We start from the raw sequence: 27,186 nt of genomic DNA, 5'->3' as shown, positions 1-27,186 counted from the left end.
GCTCTGTCTGTGCCATGTCTACTTCTCCTCGTCAACTCCCTACAGGCAAACTGGTTCCACTACCCATCCCACAGAGGCCCTGGTCCCACATCGGAGTAGACTTTGTGACTGATCTCCCGGCAGCCGAAGGTAACACTTGCATACTGGTCATGGTAGATTGATTCACTAAAATGTGCAAGTTTTTCCCCCTGAAGAGTTTACCCACTGCGATGGAAATGGCTGAGATTCTGTTCCAACACCTATTCCGCCACTTCTGCTTGCCCGAGGTGATCGTGTCGGACCGGGGACCTCAATTCATCTCTCATGTATGGAAAGCTTTCTTCAAATTGCTCTGTGTTTCAGTTAACCTATCTTCTGGATATCATCCACAGACAAACAACCAGACAGAGAGGAAGATCCAGGAGCTCGGACATTACCTCCGGGCATACTGTCACACGGACCAACACTGCTGGAGCAGGTTCCTCCCGTGGGCCGAATACGCACAGAACTCCCTGCGCCAAGATACCACCGGCTTAACACCTTTTCAGTGCGTACTCGGGTACCAGCCTCCGCTGTTTCCCAGGACGGAGGAACCCTCTAATGTTCCAGCGGTAGACCACTGGTTTCGAGAGAGAAAGAGAGTGTGGGACTCAGCTCATCACAATCTGCAGCGGGCTGTACGACAACACAACCGCTTCGCCAACATCCGACGGAGACCTGCCCCCGAATTCCAACCTGGGGACCAGGTTTGGTTGTCTACACGGGATCTCCACCTCCGTCAACCCTGTCTCAAGCTCACGGCGTTGAGGGAGCCGGTTGGAATATCTCGTCGACTGGGAGAGGTATGGACCTGAAGAGCGATCCTGGGTCTCACGTGATGACATACTAGACCCCACTTTGTTATCAGACTTCCATCGAGACCATCCGGATCAGCCAGCCCCTCGCGGTCGAGGTCGCCCTCGACGTCGTGTTAGGGCGTCGGGAGCCGCCCCTGGAGGAGGGGGTAGTGTCAGGCATTCACCACAGCCACATTCATCTGCCACACCTCCGGTAGCACCACCCACTCGATCGCAATCACCCGAATTCTAACTCGCATCACCTCTTCCCCATAGAGCCACGCCTTATAAATAGACACTCTGCCACTTGCTCATTGTCTGGTCTACCGTTCACATGCTGAATCTGACTCTCCTTCCTTCGATGTTGTTTCATTTGTGGCGTGGCTCTCCTACTGGACTTTTGGACTTCTACAATCTACCTAAGCATTCAGTTAAGAACCTCTTTCACTGTTTGATGCTTTGTCTTTTAAATAAGACGTTGCTTAATAAATTGTTGAATAGAATTGCCACTCATCTCCTCCATCCCCTTGTGTGTGCATGAGAGTGACAATAGGACATTCTGAACTGACGTTGAGGAAAATGCAGAGGTTGTTGGGGTGTTTGATGTGGTCTGTACTGGGTCACCATGGACTTCATAATGAGCCCTGAATGTCAATTCCATTGAGCTGAAAGACCCTTCAGCATTGGGGAATACTGCAACATTTGAATCATCAGTCAAATAGAGACAGTCACTGGTGACCTACAACAAAATAAAAAGGATAAATATAAGAATAATAATTATTAGACTAATAAATATGTAACTTTAAACTCTTAAGTTAGCCTGTTTGGTTTTGGATTAATAATAATAATAATAATAATAATAATAAAAACACCCAAGTTTTCACTCAACTAAATGAATGAACTGGGCTGCGTTTCCTCAACGTTAACGTTAACATATTACATTACAGCCTCCATAATTCTTATATAGAAGGTGCTAATGTCACAGCGCTTAAATGGCTGTTTCACAAAGTTTTCAATTTTTCTTCAAACGGTTTTATACATACAACACTAACAGTTAACTCGATTTAAAGTGTCATCTCAAAGATTTCAAACGTCTGATCTTACTCATAAGAAAGAATTGCTATCTCACGGCCATTTAACCCATTTGAAAGTTTCGCAAACTTAACTTACCTGAAATATTCGCGAAATCCTGTTGACGCGCATGTCATCATCCTTGACAGTAACTCTTTTATTGCCAAGAAAAAGTACGTAGGAGTCCATTAGGATCAGGTGGATTCAATCATCACAAATCGTCCGCATGTGCTGCAGCAGAGAGCTTCCGGTGTACTAAAACGTGCTTTGTGCAAAAAAAACTTTAATTTTTCGATTTGGTTTTGTTGACTTTTTAATATCTGCATTTGAAAGACATGCAATGAAAACAAAATCGAAAATATGAATGAAATTCGTTTTTGTGTTCCCGAGAAAATGTAAATATGGCATAAACCAATCATTTATTCTTTTGTTTTGAAAACAAAAACGAGAAAACCAATTATACGTAGGTACACTGTGTCAAGCTGTACGTAGTCGTGGTGTGTGTGGAAATAAGATGGAGGAGAGCGGAGATCCCAACCAGTGTAGTTTTATTAAGTAATCCAAAAGAGAACATGAAACAAACGCAGGGGACCGGCAGGGAACCAAACACAGCACAGACAATAAACTGAAAGACAATACAATCACCGACAAAACCTAGTGGCCCAAACAAACCTTAAATATACAAAAACAGGGGAGTGGTCACAAACGAGATAATGAGGGGAAGTACAAATATGGGCATGACTGAACCAAATAAACAAAACCTAAGGGGGGACAACCTGGACTAAACCAAAAACACAAGAAACACAAGGAAAAAACACTAGGAAAACCAAGACAAAACAGAACACAATCCTGACACACGGACCCTTTTCGTTTGATATCTTAATTTTAATAAATCTTAATAAATTAATACAAATTTTAATTGTTGAATGGTACAACAATTTCACTCGTCAAATACAAAATGTGGGTCACTTTGTATTCAGCTGATGGTTTCTTTTAAAGAGGAATTTGTAAAGAACAAATAATGTTGAAATTGGAAATCAATCTTGTTTCTGTCTGTCAAAACAATGGACCCCCGCCCCCCCGCCCCCCAAGTTTGCATGCCTTTATATCAAAAAATTTTAAAGATACCTTAATATGATTTATTCCAGAATTCATTTTTAAGGCTCTCTCCAATATTGTAAATTTGGACTACAGTACCCATTTCAGCCGCTAGCTGTCAATCTCACATACTGCACCTTTAAGATGGTCATGAGCAGATTTTAAAGCTGTGAAGACAACACAACACAACACAAAATGAAACCAATATAGATAGAAATAAGTGCAAATAAAATTAGCATAATATGAAAGAATAAATAATATATATGAATACAGAAGACAAAACAATTCTTATTTTCTGCTTAAAACAAGCAAAATATCTCCCAGTGGGTAACGAAATATAATCTTGTTTAGCCTTTGAATTAGGATTATTTTTCTTACCCCATTGACAGATAATTTATCTTGTTTTAAGCAAAACCTAACAAAATTTGGATATTTTTTCCAGGAAACAAGACTTTATATTTATTTTATTTATAATATCTTATCTTATCCTTGTATGGTGTTAGGGTCTGTGGGACCCGTTTTCACTTTTTGTCGAAAGAAAAATGATACTGTTGAGTATTTGAACATATATTTTTTTTTATTCTGTTGAATTAAAAAAACCCATAAATGCAGCGGGTTCACCAGACCCACAAACACTGGCTGAGTAACAAAAATATGAACACCATACAAGGGTTAAAGAATTTTTAGATATTTATACTAGAAAACAAGACAAAAATACTAAGGAAGAATTTTTTTTTTTTTTTTTTTTTTTTTTGCAGACAGACAAAAATCAGACAGAGAATGAGACACAGAGACCCTTAACTCTTCTTTCAGCTTCTTTTAAACATTAAACACATCAAAAGGTTCTGTCATCATTAGTTAAATCATACACTGTTTATTTCTGTGGGGATCATTTAGTTCAGTGTGTCAGAGCAGCAGTTTGTCCGGTCGGTGTACGTTTTGATATATTTTTTTATTATTATTATTATTATTTTTTAAATTAAATAAACAGAAATGAGAAAACGGCTCCTTTATTAGTTTTTTCGTTTTTTCAGAAAAACCAAAAAAAGGGGTTTCAGCTCAATTTTTAGTTTTTTTTTTGTTTCACTGGAAGAAAAAAGATAAACAAATTCAAAGTTCATTTTCCACAGGCGGTCACGAGACGCCCCTTTCCGCTGATTGGTCAACCAAATCTGGACTGGAGATGTAATCAGTTGTTCCTCTGTTCCGTTCAACAAAATAATAGTCCCTTATTTATTTATTTTCATTCTTTTTTAATTGATTCTAAATCTTTAGAGCAACAAACAAGGGCAATAACATAAATTACAATAAAATACAGGCTAATAAACAGACAAAAAAAAAATATATATATATATATAATAATAATAATGTAGCGTCTGCTTAGGATCATTGATGATCGTTTAGGATTTACATTGTAGAGAACCTTTTAGCCTTTTGACATTTGCATATAAATTACAGACCTGGCCTCACGTTCTACATATATATCGGTGTTTAATGGTCTATGGTTCCCTCCTCACTCTCACAAAGATGCGAAGCAAATCAACTCTTGTCTCCCCATTGGACTTCAAAGGCATTCCATGAGGGAGGCAATCACCAGCGCCAAGCACCTCAGATCCTTGGTGGCTGGCAGACTATTCCCAACACACATAACGCGCACACACAGAAACCTTTTTCTTTATTTAAACTATTTATCTGTTTAACCAGTTATAAATGTACTTGGTGTATGCATGTGTTGCTTGTATGTTTCTATGTTATATTAGCCCACTTAGCCCTCGTTCTTGTGCTGTGTATGAATTCAATGTATGAATGTATCTCTGGTTTAATACATTCTAGATGTTTCATTCTTGGTATCAAAATGATCTGCACTTTATTTTCTGAACAATGGTGTACACCATGTGATTAGAAAATGCATCATACTGTTTGTACTATATTGTGGGTAAAACTGCATCAATTCCCCAGGCCAGCAATAAACATGCAAATGGGCCATAAATGGAGACAAAGAGAAGTTCTCCCGCTCAGCAATACAAACTTTGTATTGGGCAATTCACCCAAAGGTGGGTGTGGTAGGGAAACTATCAAAAGACCCTAACACCAACCCATCCTTGCTCAAACCCTTCGAGACACTCTCCAAGACTCATCCTTTGAGTCAATTTTCCAGTAGTTTATCTTCAAGTAACTTTGTCGACTCACTGTGGATTTTCCTATCTTCAATTGAACTAGAGAAAACCTCCAGAACACCTAAAGGAATTCATCGAGAACTTCCATTGTCTACCGCATCAGGACTCTTGTTCAGCAACAAAGCCAATGCAAGTAACCTTTACAACTATTTAGATGCACGTTTTAAGTTGAGCCCCTGTTTAAGGTGATTTTGCTTCTCTGATGATTCTCATGTGGTCACTGGTTAACTGATGCTAAATACTGCCATTCTTGCCTCCCTCTCTCTCTCTTTTCTCACTCTCTTTCTCTATGTATATGTACACATGTTTTGCTTAGTTAGTTGTATGTTAGCTGAAGTTCCATTTATTAAATTGCATATATTCACAATTGATTGTCTCCGTGTGCTGCTGACAATTTGAAGTCACTGAATATTTGACCTGGCTACATGCTACATTTTGAGTTTACTACAAGTTAAGTTACTGCTAGTACTAACTGAAGTAGGAAAGTTATTCTTTCTTGGCCAGGAAGTAACCTTTCCTAGAATTGATGAATGATTATACTGTCTATTCGGTGGACGAACAGATCAAATAATTGTAATGTTAATTCTGCTACAGTTAATTCTAAGATCTGATTAAAATATTCATAATTAATTATAACCAGTTATAATTAATCATAAATATTTCCCTTTTGAGCTAATTTGCTACAATAATACTACTAATAATAATATATTAGCTATTATATAAAAAATAATAAAATAGTAAAAGCAATAAGAAAATCACATGTCCATAACAAGTACAAATAGTTACTCATTATTTAAACAATTTAAGGCTTTAAAATAATTTACGCAACTTTTGTCGTGTTGTTATTAGGGATGCAACAATACAATTAGTCCATGGTTCAATATGTACCTCGGTTTTTAACCATGGATGTTTGTTTGCATCTAACTGACAACAAAACACTTCTGTAAACCTCTGTACACTGGAAAAGTGTGGATTATTAAATGTCCGCTTAATATTCTTTTGAGAGAGGTATTATTTTTCTGATTTTTACACAAAATAGGATGGGTTTTATTCATACTGGATAATGCCCTCGAGCAGAAAATTCACATATGCGTCAAAGAAGTAGCACTGATTACATTCTGTTCCAGCTTCTCTAATATGGCTAAAGGCATAACATTAAACGTTTTGAATAATGAAATGTAAGGAAAAAAAAACACTTGTCTGCAGTAATATATGGTTTATTTGTGTTCTTCAAGCCATCTCGGGTATTTTCATAATGATTTTCATAATGATATTTGTAAGCCATAATCAACATTCAGTATAGAATTTATTGTCTGCCTCATTTTATAAGAATCAGATCACAAAAGGAAGTTATTTCAAACACTTTAATCAACACGACTGATGCTGTGAAATAAAAATAAGTTATAATGTTCTCTTTTGTTGGACAACAGATTTAGAAAGGCTTATCACTGCATTTCATTAGAATAGAAGATGCTCTGTGTGTGGTGCTTTTTCAAATACAAGCATTTCCTCAGCTCAGCACGTGAAATTGCAGGCACACACAGCAAATTTTGAGAGAAATAAAACAAGGAAATCATTTACATGCAAAACCGAAAAAAAGCAATTCACAAGCGCATATTGAACCGTGGATGTTGTACCGAACCGTCCGATATTATATTGAGTATTGTGACATCTCTAGTTGTTATTACTTGTTTCTTTTGCGGTATAGGTAGTGCTCTATTTCTATTTTACAATGAGTAAAATTAGCTTTTGTTTGTTTTCCAACAAAATGATAGTCATCTGGACTTTCTTCTGTGCAACCTAACGCATTTCACAGAAATATTTATTTCAGAAATATTAATCAGCACTCAACCTGTTTTATTGCTCTATGGTCGTTTTGCATTTTTATAGAAATAATGTCAATGTAGTTCAGCTGGACAGCAGACAATCGTCCGCTTCACAAGTGGGCCAGTGAAATGATTGACAGAACGAGAGCGGAGGCAGAAGCACAAGAGAATCTTTGTTAATAAACATATTTATAGCCTATATTGTATTGTTTAATATAAGTGAGTTTGTCTTTGTTCATTTGTTGTTAGAAATTAACCATAGACTGTGCATTCCATAAACAGCATTTTTTTAACTGTAGATCACAAATTGTACTTAGTTGGTGATCCAGTGTAAGTATATAATACAGCATAAAATGGCAGTTTTTTGTTTAAAAATTATTTATTTTTAACACTAATATGTTTTTTTCCCTGGACCCACCCAGTAGGTGATCAACTGGTGGATTGCTGAACACGTGAAACATCGACTTTTCGAAAGTCTAAGCGTTATAGCTATTTATCAACATTTATCAACATTATACATCTACACCTACAGGCTGTGCACACTTATAACTTAAATCCTGGCAAAATGAAATGTTCCCGTGGCTATGATACAGTACAGTAAAAATTTAATTCTCCATCCTTGATACCTTTAGCCGATTTGCATTAGGGTACTGTATTTGCACTGTCCAAAACGGAGCATATAATGTGTAAAAGTTATGACTGCTTTTGCGCTGTCTAGTGTGTACTGCAGCTAAATAAAACAGGCTGGTGCAGATTAATATTTCTGAAATAAATATTTATGTGAAATGCGTTAGGTTGCACAGAAGAAAGCCCAGTCAGAGGACTATCGTTATGTTCAAATAAATAAATAAAAAATAAAATAATTGTAATCATTTTAAAATAGAAATAGGTCATTACCTATACGTTAAAAGAAACATTAAATAACAAAGCGACAAAAACTGTAAAGTATTTTAAAGCCTTACATGTATTGGACATGTGATTTTCTTATTGCTTTTCCTGTTTTATTATTATTTTACTAATTCTACTAATAATATTATTTTATTATATTATTATTTTGTAATTGTCTTTATTATATACTGTTTATTATATTTTGATGTTTGAAGATTGGTGTTTGATAGATTGAAACTAAAAAAGAATGAAAATACATAAATAAAGGACTATTATTTTGTTGAATGGAGCAGAGGAGCAACTGATGACGTCACCAGTCCAGATTTGATTGACAAAATGGACATCCGATGACCCCTTTAAGGTCCAGAATTGTTAGGAGTACGGAAAAAGACTTTTAAGAGGCTTACGATTTTCTTTAGCAGATGTATAGGGAGTAGCAAGTCTTGGTTCCTGCTCTGCTGCAGCAGCGGCTTAGCAAATCCAAGACTAAACACAATAACATTGTCATGTACATTACCATGCCAATTCCTCTGAGAGTTGTCATGACAGAACTATTGGTGGAAGTACCTGCTTTTTTTGGCACGTTCACACTGCAGGAACCAGGAATGGTTGTAGTTCTAAGTAAATTAAAGGGGTCATCAGATGCCCATTTTCCACAAGTTAATATGATTCTTTAGGGTCTTAATGAAAAGTCTATAACATACTTTGATTAAAAATTCTCAATGGTTTTGTAAAACAACACCCTGTTTACCTTGTCAAAATCAGCTCTGCAAAAATCATCTCATTCTAAGGGGTTGTTCCTTTAAATGCAAATGAGTTCTGCTCACCCCGCCCCTCTATTCTCTCTGTGGAAAGACGGTTTTGTTTACATATTGTTTACATAGCGTTTAGCCGTTAAACTTCTTAACTACCTCATTATAAGGAAAGGTGATTGCAAAGATTCATAAAAAAAAAACGCTTATACTCACTTCTGCTGTAAGTGAAGCTGGATCATGAATGATTCGAACATAGACGGATATATTTAGATCAGGAGGCACATTCCCTTCACAAACAAACGTAATCTACTGCATCTTCAGCGGCTCAGATGTCGGGAGTAAATGACGACCACTATGTTCATTATTACATCCAGCAACACAACACCTCAATCACTCAATCTGAGATATTCTTGTCTAACGTACATCCCTGCTCTGGCATCAAAACATGGTAAGTTACTGGACTTTTACAGCTCATGTCAATCAACTATTGTGGGAGCGGCCTCACACCGACAGGCATCTGAAAATGGCTCGATTTGAAAAAGAGGATATTATTTTTATCATTATACGGTAGATTTGTACATACACTGCCAACGCACATTAATGTTCAAACAACATGAAAAAGTGAACTTAGCATCCGATGACCCCTTTAACTAAATTGGATTCTACTTCAGAGTAGGAACTACCAGAGATTAAGTGTCTGCTGATTGGCTAAATACATACGAAAACACAGGCTAGCCAACATATTAAAAAAAATGTAAAAATAGTTATCTCAAGAACATGAAAAAAAACAAATGTTGTTGACGTTTGTAGATGCTGCCCATAAAGACGCGACTGTTGGACGCTTCAGAGTTCCTGCTACTGATGCAAATGCAACCAGGAAAATGAACCGAGGGGGAATTTGTTCTCTTGAAACCACCATGCTGGCTAATTCCTTGAACTACACAGCGAAAAAGCCCCTACTGTACAGATGTCAGAATAGTATATTTGAATGGAGAGAACAAAAAACACAGTGTATATGTTTATATATTTATTTGAATACATAAATGAAAGTATGAATGAGTTCACTACCTTTTTTTTTTCCAAAGTCAACATTGCCTATACAGCTGCAAAATAAATGTGAACTTGTATTCACATAAAACATCAACAGAGTGACCATTTCAGAAACATGTTGTACAAAAAAAGGTGTATAAAACAAAGTAAACCAGAAGCATAGCTTTTTACAGGCTTTTATTATTTTCATAGAATAGCAGCGTTTGCAAAAAGCTTTGAGAACCCTTGGTGACATGATGTCTGTGCATGACTGTACTAGACAAAACAAACAAGTAGCATTTTAGTTGGATTGCCATTTTTTTTTTTTTTTTTTTTTTTTTAAATAATTGTTGTACACGTATCACCACAGGCTCTCATTTCCACATATTTAGGTAGAAGGCAAAAATATAACTCAAACAGCAAAATAACAAAAATATTTATACAGGTAAGGAAAGTAACATTATACACATGAATCTGACTGACAATATTGATATAAAAGCTATAATTTATATGAACATTAAATATAATTAACAGAAAATCAGAAGTAACTTACCTCTCCCAAGAGGTTACATTACAAAAGGGAAGAGGAAGAGACCAGAACAGGAAGTTAAGTCAGCTTGTGATAGAACATAGATATGTTTAGAGTCTGTATATAAAACAAAACATGTTTGGAAATCCAAGACCCTAAGAAGTCGTCTTTGTCTAGATGTCAAAGGTGTTTTCCCACTCCCACTGTGTTTTGGTGTAACTAACCTTATTTCAGGGTTAACAGAGTTTTTACTTTTATCTCCGGCCCTCTGTATACAAAGAGTTTCTTGAAAAGACACATATTTCATTATACAGGAATAAAACACACTTCTGACCACTTTTAAAACCCAGTAACCAAACCACATCAGATTCACTCAGAACTTACTAAAGAACAAATCAAACCTAAATGTAAATCAGAAAACGAATGAAGTAGTCTATGAAAACCATTAATGTAAGTAAACACATTAGTGTGTTTCTCACTCTTAACATCTGCTGCAGATGAAGTTGAGTTTGTGAGATTCAGGAAGGCTGATCCAGCGCTGATCTCCTCCAGACTGAACTGCTCCTTTTCTGTTCTCAAGTTTGCAGTTTTCCCGTGTCGTTCCGTTCCCTGGAGCCCAGTTGTGATAGCACACAATCTCTCCATTCACCCAGAGCCACATGTTCATGCTGCAGTAAACCCAACCACACCGCCACAGTAGATGCCCGTTTAACCACGTTCATCACACCACGCTGAATCTCTTCTGAATGAACCGAGACCAGATCCACATGATTCTGTCTGCAGTAACTCAGAGCTTCAGACCACGTCAGATTCTCTTTGATCAGAATCAGTTCAGAATCAAAGTCTGGACACAAAACAAACCACAAGCAGAAACTAGAGAGAGACTGATCAAAAACAACATGCAGAACAAACAGTGTGGATGAATTTGTCATGTAAGACATGTAGTGTGAACTTTAAGAGATCTGGAGGTGATGATGGATTGTGTGTGTTTTGTGAGGATCTACTCACCTTCATGACACACAAAAGGAAACTGGTTGGTGCAAGAGCTGTCAAACCATTGTCCTGGAGTGTTCAGTTCAACAGCTGTACAGTCTTCACCAGCTCCATAATTATTAGGTTCACCAGTGTACCAGTATCTGAATGAGGAGTCACTCTGATCTGACCACTGCCATGAGTCTCTGAACAGACCGATCCAGACATGTGATCCTGATAAATTTCTATCCCTAATGAACTGTTGAACCTGTTGATTCTCATTCTGGTTTCTCACACTGACCAGATCAGTGTGATTCTGTCTGCAGTATCTCTGAGCGTCTCTCCAATTCATCGTCTGATTGACAAAGATGAGTCCTGTGTTCGCTTTAATAAACAAATGAGAAAAAGATTCATGAATCCATTTGTTCATTATTCTTACTCTGTTTCATGGTTTGGATGTGAACAGAAGCAGCGGTGGAAACATCAGAAACACGTCATTCATAGACTTGATCTGCTTCTACAGCTGGTGATATATTGAATATTCACAATGTTCATTATATTTTACATTATACCATGATTTAAAAACTTGATTCTGATTGGCTGGAACGTGTGCATTTAAACCATTAAACACATACAGTCCGTCAGTGACACGCAAACACAAAAAAACATTTAGAAGCACAGAAACTTGATGTCAACCCTGACTTTTATTTCAAAATATCTTCACTATCAAATCACTACATTTGTTACAGAGAGACGGGAGACGAGCGGATCCAAACGCAAACTTTTATTGAATGGACGAGACATAGACATGGTCAGGCAGGCAGGGTCGAACAACGGCAAGCAGGTGTATGGACAGCAAACAAAGAGTAACCCTTAAACGAGCGAGGGTCAATCCGGCGGCGAACGTAATCCATGAAGGGCTGGGCAAAAGAGTGGTCAGACAGGCGAGAGTTCACAACGAGAAAACAAAACAAACCACGAAAACAAGAACACAGAGGGAAACGCTTTGTATGACTGCTAACACATCAATACTCGGCGGTGAGTGACTGGAAGACCGGGGCTTTTATACAGTCCGTGATTGGTGCAAATGGTGAGAGCAGTGGCTGATGGGAAATGGAATCTGGGGTGTAGTGCAACAGTCAAGGTGAGAGTGACATCTGATGGTGAGCGGTCCGCAGCTCACAGACCAGATCCGTAACATACCCCCCCCCCAAAGAGCTGCTTCCAGACGCTACAAACGAACCATAGTCCCGGGGAGCGGTGGGGCGGGGGTGAGACAGGGCAAGGGCTGGAGGGCCAGGTCCGTGTGGAGGACCAGGTGACTGAGGCAGGACCGACAGAGCAGGAGCCCACCAGGGTGGAGTTGGAGGTGGAGCAGGAGGCACAGGAGCCCTCCAGGGCGGTGCCGGAGGAGGAGGCGCAGGAGCCCTCCAGGGCGGAGCCGTAGGCGGAGCAGGAGGCGCAGGAGCCCTCCAGGGTGGAGCAGGAGGCGCAGGAGCCCTCCAGGGCGGAGTAGGAGGCCTCCAAGGCGGAGCCAGAGGCAGAGTAGGAACCCTCCGGGGCAGAGCTGGAGGCAGAGCAGGAGGCCCAGGAGCCCTCCAGGGCGGAGCCAGAGGCTGAGTAGGTGACGCTAGAGCCCTCCAGGGCGGAACAGGAGGCGGAGCAGGAGGTACCGCAGCCCTCCGGGGCGGAACAGGAGGTGCAGCCGCCCTCCGGGGTGGAACAGGAGGCGCAGCCGCCCTCCGGGGCGGAACAAGAGGCTGCGTCATGGACTGGGACCTGGGGAGAAGAGTGACAGAGGAGGCAGACAGAATGAGAGGAGGCAGACAGAATGAGAGGAGAAGCAGAGAGTTTGAGGTAGAACGCCGCCTCCCTAGGAGGATCTACAGCCGAAGCTGACACCTCAGGAGGCATTGGCGTGGCTTCTCCAACTGGTGAGGCCTCTGGGTCTGTCTTGTGGTCAGACGAGGCATCAGGAACAGACTTGAAACCAGACGGGATCTCTGGAGCAGGCTTGAGACCAGACGGGACCTCTGGAGCCAATTTGTGAGCAGACGGGCCCTCAGGAGCAAACTTGTGAACAGGCGGGCCCTCTGGAGCAAACTTGTGAACAGACTTGACCTCAGGAGCAGGCTTGTGATCAGACGGGAGCTCTGGCGCAGGCTTGTGATCAGGCGTGATCTCAGGAGCTGACTTGGGAACAGGCGTGACCTCAGGAGCTGACTTGGGAACAGGCGTGACCTCAGGAGCTGACTTGGGAACAGGCGTGACCTCAGGAGCTGACTTGTGATCAGACGGGAGCTCTTGCGCAGGCTTGTGATCAGGCGTGACCTCAGGAGCTGACTTGGGAACAGGCGTGACCTCAGGAGCTGACTTGGGAACAGGCGTGACCTCAGGGGCTGACTTGGGAACAGGCGTGACCTCAGGAGCTGGCTTGGAAACAGGCGTGACCTCAGGAGCTGACTTGGGAACAGGTGTGACCTCAGGAGCGCAGTGTGCAGCCCACACACACCAAATGGCAACTGCCATTAATGGAAGAGCAGCAGCGGGAGATAGGATCTCCTTACTGGTGGGTCCAGAGTGTGCTAACACTACTGGCAGGTTGGCTGACCGCACTGACACCAGTGGTGGGTCCAGCAAGCTGGCCATCATAACGGGCCGTGACCTTGGGATGGTGGACTTGACCTGGTGAGGTTCGGGAAGGTCAGACGAGATGTGACTTGGCTCTGGACTGACAGACGAGACGTAACTTGACTCTGGACTGACAGACAAGACGTAACTTGACTCTGGGCCATCAGATGAGACGTGACCTGACTCTGAAACTGCGGCAATAACGTCACTTGGCTCATGAAGATCAGCGGTGACTTGACCTGGCTTGTGAAGATCCATGACTTGACTTGACTCAGGAACTACGGCTGTGACTTTGCTTGACTCAGGAACCACGGCTGTGACTTTGCTTGGCTTGGCTTGAATGGCTGTGACGTGACTTGGTTTGGCTGTGACTTGACTTGACTTAGTAGGAACAGCAGCTGTGACATGACTTGACTTTACGGGGACAGCAGCTGGTGCAGGTTCAGAAGAGGCAGACATGATTTTGACCGGTTGTGGCGTTAGCAGGCACTGACTGGGCTGACGTGGCGTTAGCGGTCATCTTTGCGACATTTTGTGCACGCGTTCTGACGCGGCCGCTATAGTTTGAGCACGCTCCAGCGTGGCCGCCATTTCAGGAACGAGCCAGGCGGCAAACGTGTCCGTAGCATCGCGCTCCGGCGCGTCCACCATTTTGTGAGCGGGAGGCACGGCCGCCATTACCGCGTTGTCGCGTTCCCCGTCCGCGACACCCACAGTAAACGGCGAGCCCACACACGACAGAGCAAAGTCCATGAATAAAGAAAGTGACGAACGCGGACCCTCGCGTCTGAGTTTTGTTTGTAGCGGCTGATTGACTCCCTCAACGAAAAGGTCAATCAGCACGCAGTTTGGGAGGTTCGAATAGGGGGCAATGTCCAGAAATTCTTGGATGTAGCGTTCGAGCATTCGTGTGCCCTGCTCGAGGGCTAACAACAGTTTTGTGGTGTCCATACCTGCGTAGCATCTGGTTGAGAAGTTGCTGGATCCTGCTGTGGCTGAGTATTCTGTTACAGAGAGACGGGAGACGAGCGGATCCAAACGCAAATTTTTATTGAATGGACGAGACATAGACATGGTCAGACAGGCAGGGTCGAACAACGGCAAGCAGGTGTATGGACAGCAAACAAAGAGTAATCCTTAAATGAGCGAGGGTCAATCCGGCGGCGAACGTAATCCGTGAAGGGCTGGGCAAAAGAGTGGTCAGACAGGCGAGAGTTCACAACGAGAAAACAAAACAAACCACGAAAACAAGAACACAGAGGGAAACGCTTTGTATGACTGCTAACAAATCAATACTCGGCGGTGAGTGACTGGAAGACCGGGGCTTTTATACAGTCCGTGATTGGTGCAAATTGTGAGAGCAGTGGCTGATGGGAAATGGAGTCTGGGGTGTAGTGCAACAGTCAATGTGTGTAAGGAAGATGAGAGTGACATCTGGTGGTGAGCGGTCTGCAGCTCACCGACCAGATCCGTAACAACATTACATTTCTCAGCAATGGGGGTTTATATTGTAATGGAAATTAAGTTGATCTACGTATGAAAAACAAAGCCCTTGTAGGTTTGTGCTGAGATACTGAAGGTTGAAAATATCAAGCTGAATCCCCTCTAGTCACTGCTGTATGTGTGTTATTAATATAAGATCAATTTGGATCTCTAAGATTTTTAGGCTCTTTGATGGAAAGTTTTTCCACTGTGACAAATTATCATACAGCAGAACAACAAAAGATCAGTGTTAAGTGAATGAAGTTTTTCTTCAGGCAAATATGTTGATACAGAAATTGTTTATACACTGAAAGTGTGAGAAATATCCAGAGTCACAATCAAATTAAATATTAATACTGTTTATTATTCCATTAAAATGTGGTATATGGTGCACAAACTAACTCACTGTTGTTGCAGATGAAAGGTCGGTTATAACTACATGTCAAATTATGCCATTGTCCATTTAACATCATAGCACAATCATCTCCACCATCTGGTTGTCCAGTAGACCAGTTCAGATAGAGCGCAGGTTCACCTGAACACCACTGCCATTTATAACGACCCGTCTTCTGCAGCCCAATCCAGACCAACTGAACACTTTTGTCATTCACTCTCTTGTTCAGCTCATTCATGTCGTTCATGTTGTCAACGGTGGCCAGATCTGTGTATTTCTCTCTGCAGTATCTCTGAGCTTCAGTCCAGGTCTTCCTCTCATTTATGAAATTATACTGACGCTGAACACATTCAGATACGGAGCAGAGAGCTGTGAAAGACAGACTTTGCTTTAATGCTTTTCATAACAGGATCAAATCTAATGAAACTAGAAACCATAAATAAAACCACAAACACTCACCAGTGAGAAGAAGAATAAAAAATACAGTTTGGTCCATTTCTGAGGAAGAAAAATACTCAGATTTCAAATGTTCACAGATTAATTTTGGTGTAAAACATGATTTCAGCGATAATAAAAAACTGGCACAACAGAACCATAAATGCACTGTACACAATGATTATTACAATATTAACATGTCAGAGTCTAATTCTAGTTAAAGAATGAAGATGTGAGTTGTTCTTACTTTAGAGGTCGTGTGTTTCTGAGCTGAGTCTGATGTTTCTGTCTGCAGCTTTAATGTGATTATATCTGCTCTCATCCCTCATTCAGCGTCACATCATTTGTTTATTACTCTAAAAAAAATCCCTTTTCCTTTCTCTTCCTCATTGATGTGTTTTTCTGATGTTTTTCTGTGTTGCTCTTTGTTGCTGTCATGTTCTGGACGTGTATTAATTTGAATATGGTGGAAACAGGCCCTACAGAAAGGGTCTGTACAGTTTTTTCCTGTATGCAAACTGTCTGATGACACTTGCAAATGAAAAAAAAAAAAAAACTATCTACACAGGTGATGTAAAAATCTACACAGGTGATGTTGCTTCCTCTTCATATGATGTAAACTCACAATTTTATGAACAAGGTTAAATTGTGCACCTTTCATTCATATTTTCTCATTGAGTGATTTATATTTAGGTTAACCTAAAGTGTTCAATAATACAATAATTCACAAACATGTACTAACATTCAAACCATACTATTGCAAAGAGACTATGTACCTGAACTCAACGGACAAACATGTCTTTGTAAGGAGACCACAGTCAAACAATAACATACAGTAAACCTTTATTTAACCTTGTTATTTAATTGAATTTCTGGCTGGTTTGTTCTTAAACAACATAGTTCAAGCTAACATATCTAAACATTAATAATTATCATCTTTATTATAATTTGAAGGGCTCTGAGATCAAATTCTATGTATTAGTTTACTTGTCGTGAACACAGTTGGGTCATTCTGTGTCAACCAGAGGTCCCTGGCTCAAATTGTTTTGATTTTTTTTTTTTTTTTCCCTGGTGAAAGAAATTGTCACGAATCTGGTCGGTGTCCCGCTGTCCGCTCACCGTCAGATGTCACTCTCGCCCTTTCACACACAGACTGTTGCACTACACCTCAGACTACATTCCCCATCAGCCATTACAGTTCACCCGCGACCAATCAGCGGCGCTATAAAAGCCCCGGTCTGTCCCCTTGCAACCACGGATTGTTAGATTGTATTGTTAACGTTCCCTAGTTTCCCGAGTTCCTAGTTCCCTCGTTCCTAGTTCCCTCGTTCCCGTGTTTTGACTTCTCGCCTGGACTATCGTGTACTCTCTCTGGATTATCTGTATTGCTCCCGTTCGCTCCTGTTCGACCCACGCCTGACTCACTGACTCCGATTGTGCTTCGCCTACGATATCCCTGTCTGCTATGTTGTTTGACCTTGCCAGTTCGACCATGTATCTGTCTCGTCCCTTTAATAAAAGCTTGCATGTGGATCCGCTCGTCTCTCGTCACTCACTCTCCATTACAGAACAATCCATCACAACAGGATCCAGCAGCTTAATCCCCGGACACTCAGAAGATATGGACACAGACAGGATTTTATGCAGGATCAAACAGAGATCACGCACACTGGAACAATACACCCGTGAGTTTCTCTCCATCTCAAATTATTCCACCCTCCCGGACTGTATAAAGATTGAAATATTCTGTGATGGCGTGAACGAGCCGTTAAAGGCGAGACTGAGACGCGAGGGTCCGCGCTCTTCGCTTGTGGCTTTCATGAACTTTGCGTTTATGTGTGTGGGTTCGCCTTGCACCATGGGGGTCGCGGAGAGGGAACGCGACAACGCGGTAATGGCGACCGCGCATCCCACCCGCAGATTGGCGGTAATGCCGGAGCACGATCCCACAAACACGTTTGCCGCCTGGATCGCTCGTGAAATGGCGGCCGTGCAGGAGCACGCGCAAACAATGGCGATGGCTGCAGAGAGCGCTCAACTAATCGCGGCGACAACTGCGCCCATTCACAAGATGGCGGCCGCGTCGGAGCGCGTTCATGATACAGCAGCGACAACAGAGCCCGTGCACAAAATGGCGGCGACTGCGGTGCCGTTTGCAAGAGGGCATTACAAGAGCCATTCAAAGGTACAGCTGTCAGTCACGTCTCGTCTGACCTTCCAGAGCCGTGCCATGCCTCGTCTGATATCCCACGATCACGGCCTATCATGATAGCCAGTGTACTGGACCCACCACAACCTCCCGCTGCTGCTCTTCTTTTAATGGCGGTTGCCATCTGGTGTGTGTGGGCTGCACACTGTGCCCCTGAGATCACGTCTGTTCACAAGTCAACCCCTGAGGCCATGTCTGTTCACCAGTCTGCTCCAGAGCCCCTCTCTGATCTCAAGCCTGCTGCAGAGCTTTCGGCTGGTCTCCAGCCTGCTCCAGAGCTCCCCTCTGATCACAAGCCTGCTTCAGAGGTCCCGTCTGGTCTCAAGTCTGCTCCAGAGGCCTTCCCCATCGGAGAAGCCACGCCAATGCCTCCAGAGGTGTCGGCGCCTGCTGTAGAACCTCTTATGGAGGGGGCGTTAACCGCTAAACTCTCTGCTTCTCCCTTTTTTCTGTCTGCATCCTCTGTCACTGTTCTCCCCAGGTCCCAGTCTATGACGCAGCCTCCTGTTCCACCCCGGAGGGCTGCTGCGCCTCCTGTTCCGCCCCGGAGGGCTGCTCCGCCTTCTCCCCCTATTCTGTCTACCTCCTCTGTCCCTGCTTTCCCCAGGTCCCAGACCGAGACGCGGATTCCTGTTCCGCCCCGGAGGGCTGCTGCGCCTCCTGCTCCGCCCCCTGTTCCGCCCTGGAGGGCTGTTCCGCCTCTTGCTCCGCCTTCGCCTCCGCCCTGGAGGGCTCCTGCGCCTCCTGCTCCGCCTCCACCCTGGAGGGCTCCTGCTCCGGCCCCGCCCTGGAGGGTACCTGCTCTGTCGGTCCTGCCTCAATCACTGGGCTCTCCACATGGACCTGGCCCTCCAGTCCTCGCCCTGTCTCGCTCCCGCCCCACCGCTCCCCTGGACCGTTATTCTGTTGGAGCGTCTGGAAGCCGCTCCTTGGGGGGGGGGCTATGTCACGAATCTGGTCGGTGTCCCGCTGTATGAGTTAAAGCATACAATGTTTATTTCTGCAGGGAACATTTAGTTTGTTAAAAAAAAAAAAAAAAAAAAAAAAGAGATTTCAGCTCAATTTTTAGTTTTTTTTTTTTGTTTTGTTTAACTGGTAGAAAACTTAAAAATTCATTTTCCACAAGTGGCCGGTCACGAGACGCCCCTTTCTATCAATTGGTCAACCAAATCATGTGACGTTATCAGTTGTTCCTCTGCTCCATTCAACAAAATAATAGAGATAAAGAACAGTTGCCCACTGTAAAGCAGTGAGTTAGTAAGGGCATTTTCTGGTGCTTCTGGATTGATGCTAAATGTAACAAAATGTGAAATAATGTCCCTTTATGATTCACAAGAAAATGTTTTGTGTAATATTCAGAATAAAAAAGAAGATAAAATATTTACGAATAAATATTACAAAGGATTTAACAGAGAGGCAAGAGTTAAATTTTTCCCCTAAACTGTAAAAATATCTTCAATAATTGGCTTCAAAGAGATTTAACTTGACAGAGTCCTACTGACTAAAGTAGAAGGGACATCTAGATTTATTTATCCGGCATTATCTCTTTTTGTTCGAGACTCTATTTGTAAAAAAATGAATGATTTGTTTAGAAAGTTTGTTTGGAGGAATAAACATCATCATTGAAGAAAAGAAATTCTTCAAGGGCCAAGAAATGAAGGTGGATTTGAACTTTTGGATTTTTTAAATTTAAATTACACCTAAAGTAAAATGGCTCAAAAACTGTCTACTTAAACCAGACACGATATGGTACTTTATACCATATAATATCTTTAAAAAGGTTGGAGGGTTGCGTTTCCTGTTATCATGTGATTACTCTGTTACTAAATTACCTGTGGCATTATCCAGTTTCTATCAACAAGCTCTTAAGGCTTGGAAGTTGTGCTATGTACACAATTTTTCCCCACATAAAGTAATCCTGTGGAATAATGCTTATATTACAGTTAATAGGAAATCTCTTTATCTGCAAAGTTGGATGGATAAAGGTAGTTATTTTTTATCTGATATTTTCTGATATCAGCCCATTTGCTTTCTTATGAAAATTTTATGAACAAATGGTCATTTCCTATTAAATGTAAAGAATGTTATTCTGTAATGAAAGCCATTCCCACAGGCCTACTGATGTTGACGAGAAGCCATACACTTTCTTATGTTAAAAAGTGTATTATTGTATAGGAATAGAGCATTAAAGCTCAGAGGGAATTTTTTCTGAAATGTTTGCTTCACAGAGGTTGTGTGGAAAAAAGCTTGGTTACTCCCATTTCGATTTTGTATATTAAATAAACTTAAGGAATTACATTTAAAAATCCTGCAGAATATTTATGTGAGTAATTATACTCTGTCAGAATGTATGGATATTGATGAAAACTGTTCATTTTGTTTAGACCAACCAGAAAAATTATTTTTTATGAATGCAATCATTCAAAAAAGTTTTGGGAAGATTTATCTTTGTACGTACAGGGGAAAACTGGTTATAGCTGTGATTTGACTTAAAAGGATGTTTTACTATATTTTGAATCAAAAATTATATCTGTTAACTTTATGGTGAATTTGATGATTTTATTTGGAAAGTTTCACATTCATAAAAGTAGAAGAAATAATGCTAAACCTTGTTTATGTTAGGTATTTATGATTGATTTCCATGCAAATATGGATTCTCTTCAGTGTATCGACAGTAAAAAAAATCTAAAGATACAATTGTATTTGCTAAAGAGTTAAGGCTGATTGAAAAGTGAAATTATATACATTGTCATTTGGAATATTGACAATTGTATTGATCTTGTATTTTTGTTAAAGTGTATCTTTTGTGTATATTTATATTTAAAATGCAAATTGTAAACCTGAATTTTGTTTTTGTTTTCTTTGTTTAAATTGTGTTAATTAATTATTTTGTTTATTTGGATGTCTTGTTTTAAATGTATATGTTTTGATGTAGTTTATAATAATAAAAAAATAAATAAAAGTCCATTATTTATTTGTTTATTTATTTATTTATTTATTTTCTTCCTTTTTTATTGCAATCTTTAGAGCAACAAACAAGGGCAATAACATAAATTACAATAAAATATAGACTAATAAACAGACAAATAATAATAAATAAGTAATATATAATAATAATAATAATAATGTATTATATATTATATAAAAATAAAATAAAATAAAATGGTAAAAGCAATAAGAAAATCACATGTCCATAACAAGTACAAATAGTTACACATTATTCAAACTATTTAAGCCTTTAAAATAATTTACATCTTTTGTCGTGTTGTTATTAGGGATGCAACAATACAGTTAGTCCACGGTTCAATAGGTACCTCGGTTTTTAACCACGGTTTTCGATGCCACATCAGAGTGTTTGTTTGCATGTAACTGACAACAAAACACTTCTGTAAACCTCTGTACACTGGAAAAGCATGGATTATTAAATGTCTGCTTAATATTCTTTTGAGAGAGGTATTATTTTCCGATATTTACGTAAAATAGGATGGGTTTTATTCATTCTGGATAATGCCCTCGAGCACCCAGTAGGTGCCTCAAAGTAGCAGCAATTACATTCTGTTCCAGCTTCTCTAATATGGATAAAGGCATAACATTAAACATTTTGAATGATGAAATGTAAGGAAAATAAACACTCGTCTGCAGTAATATATGGTTTGTCTGTGTTCTTCAAGCCATCTTGGGTATTTTCATAATGATTTTCATAATGATATTTGTAAGCCATAATCAACATTCAGTACAGAATTTATTGTCTGCCTCATTCTATGATAAGAAGCCACATCAGATCACAAAAGGAAGTGATTTCAAACACTTTCATCAACACAATTGATGCTGTTAAGTAAAAATAAGTTATAATGTTCTCTTTTGTTGGACAACAGATTTATAAAGGCTTATCACTGCATGTCATTAGAATAGAAGATGCTCTGTGTGTGGTGCTTTTTCAAATACAAGCGGGGAAGCATTTCATCATTTCAGCACGTGAAATCACGGGCACATACAGCAAATTCCGAGAGAAATAAGACAAGTAAGTTATTTTAAATGCAAAACCCGAAAAACTGCAATTCACAAGCGCATATTGAACCGTGGATGTTGTACCGAACCGTCCGATATTATATTGAGTATTGTGACATCTCTAGTTGTTATTACTTGTTTCTTTTAAGGTGTAGGTAGTGACCTATTTCTATTTTACAGTGAGTAAAATTCGTTTTTTTTGTTTTGTTTTTCAAAAAAACGATAGACAGAAATATTTTTTTTTTCATAAATATTAATCAGCACTCAACCTGTTTTATTGCTGTATGGTCGTTTTGCGTTTTTATAGAAATAATATCAATGTAGTTCAGCTGGACAGCAGACAATCGTCCGCTTCACGAGTGGCCCAGTGAAATGTTTTGTAATAAAAGTTTATGTTCAATATAACCGAGGGTTTTTTGGTGCTATTTTATTGTTGTTGTGCTTTCATTAAATTAATAATGATCCAAAAACTAAGTAGGCCTATTCGTTTGAAAGTAATATTGAAAATCCATAGGTCTTTATAGGCTATGTGTGTTAAATGTCGTCTTGTTCCTTTTGTTAATAACGAGTTATAACAATGGGGGAAGATATAAAGATTAAGTGTTACAGGTTACATGTTGAGCAAATACTAATGTTTGGCTTCTTCCATTACATTTGGTCTGAGAGTTTTTTTTTTTTTTACTGTAGATTACAAATTGTACTTAGTTGGTGATCCAGTGTAAATATATAATACGGCATAAAATCACAGTTTTTTGTTTAAACATTATTTATTTTTAACGCTAATATGTTTTTTTTCCCCTGGGCCCACCCAGTAGGTGACCAATCGGTGGATTGCTGAACACGTGAAACATCAACTTTTCAAAAGTTCTAGGCGTCTAGGCTGTGCACATTTATAACTTAAATTCTGGCAAAATAAACATTCCTGTGGCTATGATACAGTACAGTAAAAATTATATTCTCCATCCTTGGTACCTTCAGCTGATTTGCATTAGGCCACAGTATTTGCACTGTCCAAAACGGAGCATATAATGTCTAAAAGGAAAGTTATGACAAAGTTATGATGATGCAGATTAATATATCTGAAATAAATATTTATGTGAAATGCGTTAGGTTGCAAAGAAGAAAGCCCTGTCAGAGGACTATTGTTTTGTTGAAATAAATAAATAAATAAATAAATAATTGTTTTTATCCGTTTTCTACCAGTAAACCAAAAAAACATAAAAATCGAGCCAAAATCTTGTTTTTTTTCGTTTTTCTGAACAAACGGAAAAACAAATAATGGAGCCTTTTTCTCGTTTTTGCATATTTCATTTCAAATTGAAAAATAAATGATTAATAAAAACGTACACGGACACAGACTTCACTATCCAAACTCTGTCCATGTGTGTGTTTAAGACACGAGGAGTTAAACAGTATATGTTGAAGGTTTTGTTATTTCCATTAAAGCTTTCATGCTGTAATTTAATAGTCATTTACTCATTTAGCTAATGATTGAACTTTTCCAAAGGGACACTGACTTTTTGATTTATTAATAAAAACAATTCCTGACAATGAGCTCTTGACCTTTGTCTTGTGAACAGCACTGCTGATATACAGGCATACATTTACATTTTTATGAATTATTTTCATGTTGTTTGGTTGGGAATTGCCAGTGAATCTCATCAGAAAGTTAAAAATGATCTTTTTTGTACAGTTTTTTCCTGCTTTGTAACTCTTCAGCTTTGGTTGTTTCATAGTTCAGATGTGTAACATGCTAACCTATGTGGAATAATCACATATGTGTGCTACAAAGAAGAAAACACTTTATCTGCAGTCACATTGTTTCTAGTATGCAGTTGCTGATTTTGGAAGTAAAACCATATGTTAATCTGGAGAGTAGAAGGAAGAGTGAATAAACAGAGAGAGAGTGAGAGAACAGAGACAATGCCCTGATTCACTCTGACCAATCAGCATTAAAGAGCTGAACATAAAGGCATCTAAATAGTCAAATAGATGTCTCCGAGATGTATCTGTTCTGTTGGGCCACCAGTGACGATGGATAAACCAGTGTGCTTCATTGACATGGACTCAGATGGGAAGCTGTGTGTGCAGCAGTCAGCACTGCAGATCCTGCAGCAGATCCAGCAGCCGGTGGTGGTGGTGGCCGTGGTGGGACTCTACCGGACCGGGAAGTCCTACCTGATGAACCGTCTCGCTGGGAAACAAACAGGTTAGCGCTCATAGCAAACGTCATGCAGTTCAAGTGAATGACATTAAATGCACAAAAGTCATTGTCATTATCAGGGTTTGCGCTGGGCAGCACAATTGAGTCCAAGACAACCCTTACCAAAAAGAAGTATACTTCAAGTTTATTTTATTAAGTACAATTAAGTAAAGTTGAAGTATATTTAAGTATACTTTATGTATTTATGTTTTCAGTTTGTACTGCAAGTATACTAAAAGTGAACTAATAGGTATACTGATAGTTTACTAATTAAATACATTTTTATGCATTTTTAGTACACTTTGAAGTAAAGTCTCAGTAAACTACAAGATTAGTAGTTTTATAATGCAAGTATACTTGTAAGTTTTCTTTAAGTGAACTTTATATCATACTTTAAGTATACTACTATGTCCCTATTTAGGTATTAATTTGTATACATTTTGTTATATGAATATTTGGATATACAAAACATTTTGAATAACAATCTGATATGTCAACAACATTGTTTTTGTTTGTAAAGCATTTTACAAGATTAAAATACATGGAATATAAGTGGTTGAAAGTATTTAGGCCTCAAAACTAGATACACAAACCTCAAGAACGGTGGCAAATAGCAAATATTAAAAAGATTAGATCTGTACGTCAGAGTACAACAAATAACTAACAATAATGACAAAACAACAACAACAAAGTTTAAATGAAGTCAGCAAACAGCAAAACAATAATCCTGTAATAGTAACTGGATAATTTATTCATGCTGCAATGCATGCTGGGAACTTACAAAGCCTTAAAATTTCAACAATATGAAATTCTGTGTTTGACTAGTTGGGACAACATTTGCTTTAACTTTGTTGGTCTGACAAGGGTTTTATATAGTTTCAAGAAAATCGCATTTTTTAGTATTTGAGACTCAAAATGTTTCGGAAAATGGAAAATATGTATTTGCATTTTTTAGAGTGTGGAAAGATCTGTTTTGCTTTCTTCTTCACTTGTGTTTTGGAAAATCTATACAGAAGATGTGTAATAGCTTCACAAGCAGTTTCATGAGTCCAAGAATACTTTCACTTTCAATGCAGAGATAGCCATATTTATATTAAAATCAGCAGTGTAATGAGTGTTCCTCTGTGCAGTGTTTTAAAGCTGAAAGACAAAATTAAGGTGCTTCAATATCTGAAATTGACCTGAAATTAAAATCAAGAATTTAAAGTTTGTTGCTCAGTGACAGCAAAACTCTCTTCAGATTGCACAAATTGCCAAACCACAGTGTGCATTTAATGAAGGCTACAAATGCACAAACATTTGAAATAGGTAAACAAATGAAGATGGAGCATGGGAGCTTCTGAATAAAAGTCCTGCTTAGAACACTTATTGGCCAAATGGAAAAGTTATTGGGTGAAGCATTTATATTAAATATCTTTCTTTATCACAGGGAGACCCAAAGCATGACACCAACATCTTCTGTCTGGCTGTGTTACTCAGCAGTACTCTGGTCTACAACAGTCGAGGGACAATTGATAACAAGGCTATAATTGATCTACAGTATCCTTCTAACCATTTATAGATACCTAAATAGAATGTTCAAAAAAATTATTCATCCAAACACCATCCTCAGTTGTAAAAACAACTTGTAAGTTGATATTCTTTTTCTGCATGCCATAAATTAAGACATTTTCAAATCAACTTGATGCAAATGAAAAACATGAAAGTATATGCCCTATGCATCCTCACATATCACAAAACCCAACTATAAACACATTATTTAGCTTTTAGGAGGAACTAAATTCTAAACTCCTACAAAAGCAATTGCAAACTTAGATTGAACATTTCAATCATCTGAACATTTTATTTTAACTTAATTACGCTTTTTAAATATAAAGAATATTATAGAACTTAATTAAAATGCATTTATTATACATTTATTATTGATTTTGGATTTACATCCTTTACAACACATTTACCTTTTATCACCTTTCATCACTTTACTGTTTTTTTGTTATTATTAAACTATTTCATAATTTCAATGATTTCAAAGAAACATGCTTTGCTTGGTCTCATAAAAAGAAACGGTATGCTGCAAATGCCCCATTCATGTTTTTTTGTCACTCTGCAAACATGACACATTTGTCCTGTGTAAACAGCTCATTTTTTTAAATAATTATAAAAGAATTATCGCCATTATTTTACTTTAGAACTGCTAGGTTGATATCTTAAATGACATTTGTTTTGACTATGCATTATGAGTTGTTGCCGCTTTGTACTTGAACAAACTGTCAGATATGTGACTGAACTAACAGAGTGCATCAAGGTCAAATCATCAGATGAGGATGCTGATGATTCAAGTGAATTTGTGAAGTTCTTCCCTAGTTTTATCTGGGCTGTGAGGGACTTCACACTGGAGCTAAAGGTCGATGACAAAGATGTAACAGAGGATGAGTACCTAGAGTTTGCTCTGAAGCTGAAACATGTTAATTTAAAAATACTGAAAAGGTTATTATTAAGAATCCTCCCAATTACTGTCACATATTTTGTATTACTATTTTAAAATTCAGAATTTTAGGTAATATTTATAGTTTATTGTGCTGAATTGTTTGGTATTCAAGGTTACTATTTCCTGTGTCTCAGCATTTTATGTCCGGTAGCTCAACCAGCTACACTCCTAGAATA

General features: G+C 39.2%; 1 protein-coding gene and 1 pseudogene across 1 annotated transcript in view; both read right to left on the bottom strand.

The window, feature by feature from the left end:
* The window catches only part of LOC127164533 (macrophage mannose receptor 1), a 44,418-nt gene extending 28,046 nt beyond the window's left edge, over positions 1 to 16,372 (bottom strand). The window contains exon 1 of the mRNA XM_051108510.1: positions 16,350 to 16,372. The gene's annotated coding sequence lies outside the window, so the exon portion shown is untranslated. The remainder of the gene's footprint in view (positions 1 to 16,349) is intronic.
* On the bottom strand, positions 9,787 to 16,409 carry LOC127164534 (C-type mannose receptor 2-like; annotated as a pseudogene).
* Positions 16,410 to 27,186: the final 10,777 nt, after the last annotated feature.

The sequence above is a fragment of the Labeo rohita genome, chromosome 4 (assembly GCF_022985175.1).
Source record: "Labeo rohita strain BAU-BD-2019 chromosome 4, IGBB_LRoh.1.0, whole genome shotgun sequence".
NCBI lineage: Eukaryota > Metazoa > Chordata > Actinopteri > Cypriniformes > Cyprinidae > Labeo > Labeo rohita.
This window is presented reverse-complemented; position numbering and strand designations above follow the sequence as displayed.